This window comes from Silene latifolia, chromosome X (genome assembly GCF_048544455.1).
Source record: "Silene latifolia isolate original U9 population chromosome X, ASM4854445v1, whole genome shotgun sequence".
NCBI lineage: Eukaryota > Viridiplantae > Streptophyta > Magnoliopsida > Caryophyllales > Caryophyllaceae > Silene > Silene latifolia.
The window spans coordinates 289,851,016-289,856,326 of record NC_133537.1 but is presented as its reverse complement, the minus strand read 5'-3'; the positions used below and the strand labels follow the sequence as shown (position 1 = coordinate 289,856,326).

Here is a 5,311-nt window from a genome sequence, read left to right as displayed (position 1 = left end):
TGTGCAACTGTAAGCATATGCCTAGAGTTATACAAGATATGCTTACATTTTGTACATTATGTGCAGTGAGTTATACATTCTATGGTTAGAGTTATATATTCTATGCCTAGAGTTATGGAGTGAAGTTAGCCACTCATCAAAACCGAGCATATACTGTACAACTCTAGGCATATAATGTATAACTCTAGAAATAGAATGTACAACTCTAGACATATGATGTATAACTCTAACCATAGAATGTATAATTCCAATTATGCACAATATGTATGCCTCTAAGCTTCTAATTATGTTTTATAACTCTTAGACTTTTGGTGCATGTTTGTAGGTTTTCGTCCCTGTAAAGCAATCGGCGATCAAGATCACTACTCTTGCATTTGCATAAATTTCCTCTCTGAGCAGATCGAGTACCTTGATAATCGTTCTTACGAGGACGATCTTCTGAAATTACCATATGGAGGGATTGCGCGTATTACTGTAAGTCTTATAAAACTGGTGACTAGATTAATTTTCAGCTCCATTGTTTTGTTAATTGGTCTTCCCCTTTTAAACGCCTTGCCTAACTTCTGCCAGGCTGATGCGATGGGAAAGTATATGGTCTACAAAGGGCTCGACAAAGGGAAGAAAGTTGAAGGGTTTCCTTTTGTAAACATTAAATTCAACTGGCAGGGAGCAGGGTATACTGTCAATGACTGTGGTCTTTACGTCATGGTTCATATGTTGCTGTACCGTTGAGAGCCATTCGAGTGTATCATAGGGACAAAGGACAGCAATGACCTCATGCGAGCGGAAGTTGCTGCCACCCTTGTCCTCAGTGACATTAACGTGGATAGGGAAGCTGTGTTATCTAGGGTAACAGCTTTTAAGGAGGTTAAAGACCGTGAAATGGAGGAGCTGCGTGAGGCACAGAGGTTAGCCGGCAACACAAGTGGAAGGAAGAGAGGTGCCGGAGTTGCCGAAGAGAATAGTTCTGCTAAACGCCCTTGCTCCAAAGTCAGTTCAACCTATCGGACTCCACCTTCCCAAGTATCACTGGGCCGGACGCCGTCTAGTCGGGCCCTCTCAGCGGTCAATAGCCGCTCCTGGGGTAAGGGCGATGGCCTTGGTTGCACCACATATTGCGGGGAGCCAGACGCCAACCTTACAGTGGTCGCCAAGATGCTGAGGTTAAACAAGACATTAATTAGGGATATCCCGGTGTATCGCAAACAAGTGGCTGATTACGTTTTCCTTGATGACTACAAATTTCCAAATGGGTAAGCTGTCTAAAATCAACAGAACCACTTGAGTACTGTTTTATGCTTTGTATAACTTCAAGACTGAAATGTATAACTTCACCAACTAAAGTTATACATATCGTTAATGGAGTTACACATTCCTAATCTGCAGTTATATGTTTCATCACTGAAGTTATGCAGTCATTTTAATAGCAGTTACCTTCCCATTTAGTAGACGTTATAGCCTGACTAACACCTGTTGGCTGAACCACAGTGAACTACTTGTGAACTATTCCCGGCACGCAACAATTAATAGGTTGCAAATGTTGTCCATGCTCCCTGAGACGCCAATGGATGATTCAGTGATTGAGTGTTGGTCTTTGTTGCTTAATCGTTTGGAGGCAGAGGAGTGCGCGTTATTTCGTTCGTCTTTCTTCGGTATCCGTCATATGGTATGGTTGTAATCAATCCTTTAATATGATATAAGAGTTTCACATACCATCTTTAGAGTTATACTTTGAGGGTATGATATTTAAAACTTTCACAGTGGAAAATAAGACTAAAGTTATACATACCCTCTATGGAGTTACACATTTTGTTTTGAGAAGTTATTAACAGCCAGTATGAACTTAGGCATACTTCAATATGCTATAAGAGTTACTGTGCAACTCCATTGCACAACCCCTATAACTCCTCTGGTATTCTCACACATATACTTCTACTTGAACAGGAAATAATCTTGAACTTTGTACGAAACCCTGTCCAACAAACACAGAACACCGAAAGGTTGTACAATGTGTGGGACGTCTTCAGAATCGACAGTGGCAAAGATTTCAGCTTGAAGGTTGATTTAATCTTCGTACCCATTAAGATTGAAGCCCATTATGCATGTGCGTGTATCAACTTTAATTCACGTACGATTGATCTTCTTGACAATAAGTACTACTCAAGTCCGGGCCAGTCGGAGATATGCAAAGCGTGTCACATAATTGTAAGTGGAATTAAATTGTAATTACGTTCAACTCAAAAGTGTTGTCACCCCTTTACAGTTTCACTTTTTGACATTTCTTGTTTGTGCCAGGCGAGCCTCATGAGCGACTATCTGGAGTCTAGGGACGAGGACAAGGACAGAGATAAAGACCTACCGGAGTTCCAGTTTCGTCAGATCCAATTTGCTTGGCATAAGCAAACGATTAACGACACCGAGTCTGGCTTGTTCACCATGATGCACATGTTAATGTACGAGGGTGATAGTTTTGGTCACGTTGATCTTGAGAGGAAGGTGAACCGTCGATATTTGGTAATCCAGCTGGCAGCGACGCTTGTCCTAGCTGACATGAACATCATCGGGCAAGGAGTTCTGACCAAGGTCAACGGTTTCATTGGCGAGAAAGACCAGATCCTGAAGCAACTAGAAGCCCGACGAAAAATGGCGCGGAAAGCAGATAAAAAACCTGGGAAAAAATAGAATGTATTTCCATTCATTTTGTATGCTCTGTTTTTGCAACTCTAGTATGTTGTCAAGAAACTCCTTAACAACTTAGACAACTTTTTTGGAATAGATTGTTATTATATCATCTTGGTATGTCATAATTAAAATCCAAGTTATACAGATAAGAATTAGAGTTATACACTCTGTGAAGTAAAGTTATACAAATTTTGTACAGGAGTTATACAACACATGACTGCAGTTATGAAAAAAGGCAAAATTTATTAGACAGCTATGAGTTATACAAAAAATAACAAGAGTTATACAAATTATGTACAAGAGTTATACAACACATGACTGCAGTTATGAAAAAGGCAAAATTTATTAGACAGTTATGAGTTATATAGAAAATAACAAGAGTTATACAAATTGTGTACAAGAGTCATACAACACATGACTTTAGTCAAATATATCAACAATTATAGAAACAAGGGCAAAATATACACATAATTAGAAGTGTTATACAGATAACTATAAGAGTTATACACTCTGTGAAGTACAATTATCCATATATGGGTAAGAGTTTTACTTAAACCCATTGAAGTTATAATTCGTTCTTTATCAAACTTTTAAATATTGGATTTTTTGCCATGAACAAAAGTCATCCAAATTGTGTAAAAGAGTTGTACAACATTAGCTTGAAATTTCACACTCATATTACTGAAGTTATACAATCTGGAAGGTGCAAATCCCATTCAAAATAGACAAAAGCTAGCTACTGAATACCCCTTCCGTCTCACCAGATTTTTTACCTTTTAAAGAAAAAAAGATTTTAAATAATTTGTTGAGACGGAGGTATTTTTTTACTGCCTACTACTACAGCATGTTAAGTTTCTTTATTCTTCTTCGTCGTCGTCTTCTTCTTCTTCTTCTTCTTCTTCTTCTTCTTCTTCTTCTTCTTCTTCTTCTTCTACTCCTTCCGATGCTAGTGAAGACGGTGGATGCTCAGAAAATGGGTTAGGGCAGTTCCGTTTATCGTGGTGTGCCATTTGTTTACAGTTATTACACATGCGCTTTGGCTTACAAGTCAAGGCAATGGCTTTAGCCTTAGCTGACACCATTCTTTTATCGCTGCCTTTGTTTTTGGATGATTTTGGTGGAAGTATTATTACCTCGTCACTGGCGGGGCAACCAAGGATTTGCTCGAATTCCTGCTGCTTAGTTAAATCTTTCTTGTACGGTAAAAGTTTCTCCTTGAACTCTCTAATTAAGGAGCTTAAGTTCACAACTTCAGTCACACTCATGCCACGAAGTAAACCAATGGTCGCATGAACTTCTGACCACAACTTCACCATCTCAACTTCTTTTCCATCAGCGCTACTATTTGAATTCGTTTGTTCACCATCACATTCTGATAATCTGAATTGCAATGCATCTTTTCTCCATCTTGTAGAAACATAATCATCTGGAATTTTCTTCTTGCCGTTAGCCGACAAAATCCATACTATATGTCGGCACAGAATTCTCATCCTTTCAAACATCGTACAGCTGCACCGTGTAGCCAGTGTCCCAGTAATCAAATTAAATTATAAAGTTACTGTCATCTAAATAACGTCTCCATCCATATAGTAGTCTTATACATATAATAATAAGAGTTAAACATTATCAAGGTAGAGTTATACATATGGCAACAAGAGTTATACATTCTGAAAGCTAAAGTTATTTTGAAAGTAGAGTTATACATATGGCAACAAGAGTTATACATTCTGCAAGTAGAGTTATACATATAATAACAAGAGTTATACATTCTGAAAGCTAAAGTTATTCAAAATGTAATCAGAGTTATACTACAAATAATCATAGATTCAGTGAACAATTGAATAACTTCTAAAGTTATTCTGAAAGTAGAGTTATACATATGGCAACAAGAGTTATACATTCTGCAAGTAGAGTTATACACATAATAACAAGAGTTATACATTCAGAAAACTTAAGTTATTCAAAATGTAGTCAGATTTATACAGCAGATAACTGCAGTTCAGTGAACAATTGTATAACTCTATGTTCAGACAATGTAACTTTGGCACTATATATAGCAACTTCAGTCAAATATCACATAGATAAAGATTATGCCAAAATGTTGTTACCTGGGTTGTACTTTACGTTGAAACATTTCTCTCTGATTGAATCCTTAACGACAGTCACTTCAACTCCATCGACTTCAGCATAGCCCCCGGTCTTACATGTATCGATTGAGCAAATGACCTCTAGTTGGAATTCCTTGAAAACCTCACGGGTATAAACATTTGACGCATATTCCTCTATGGGTAAATGCGTCCCCCTTGCTGGTGTTGAGTGTCGGTTTTCATGGTCAAGTCTCTTCTGCGTATGTCGTTGATGGTCCATAGCGCTTTCAAAACGCATCCAAAACTCCACTAACGTACCTGACTTCTACTCAAACTTCTTAAAAAAACTATTAATGCTCTCTGATCTCTGGGTTTTCCTCATTACACCACCCATGTTCAAGTCCCTGCAATGCGCCATCACCCATTGGCTTCTTTTATCGTACGCTTCTGTAAACCACTCCTCGTTCACAAGACCATGCACTTCCATTATTTTTGCCCACCTAGAGTCAAAGTCGTCTGCTTCTAGGTTGTCGTCCCATATA

At 38.3% G+C, this 5,311-nt stretch overlaps 1 long non-coding RNA gene across 1 annotated transcript; it reads left to right on the top strand.

Annotated features, from left to right (window-relative positions):
• The first annotated feature begins 1,148 nt into the window (after window positions 1–1,148).
• LOC141621861 (uncharacterized) lies at window positions 1,149–2,347 on the top strand. The gene is made up of 3 exons (XR_012532740.1): window positions 1,149–1,253; window positions 1,489–2,205; window positions 2,296–2,347. It is a non-coding gene; the product is annotated as an uncharacterized LOC141621861 (long non-coding RNA).
• The last annotated feature ends 2,964 nt before the right edge of the window (window positions 2,348–5,311 follow it).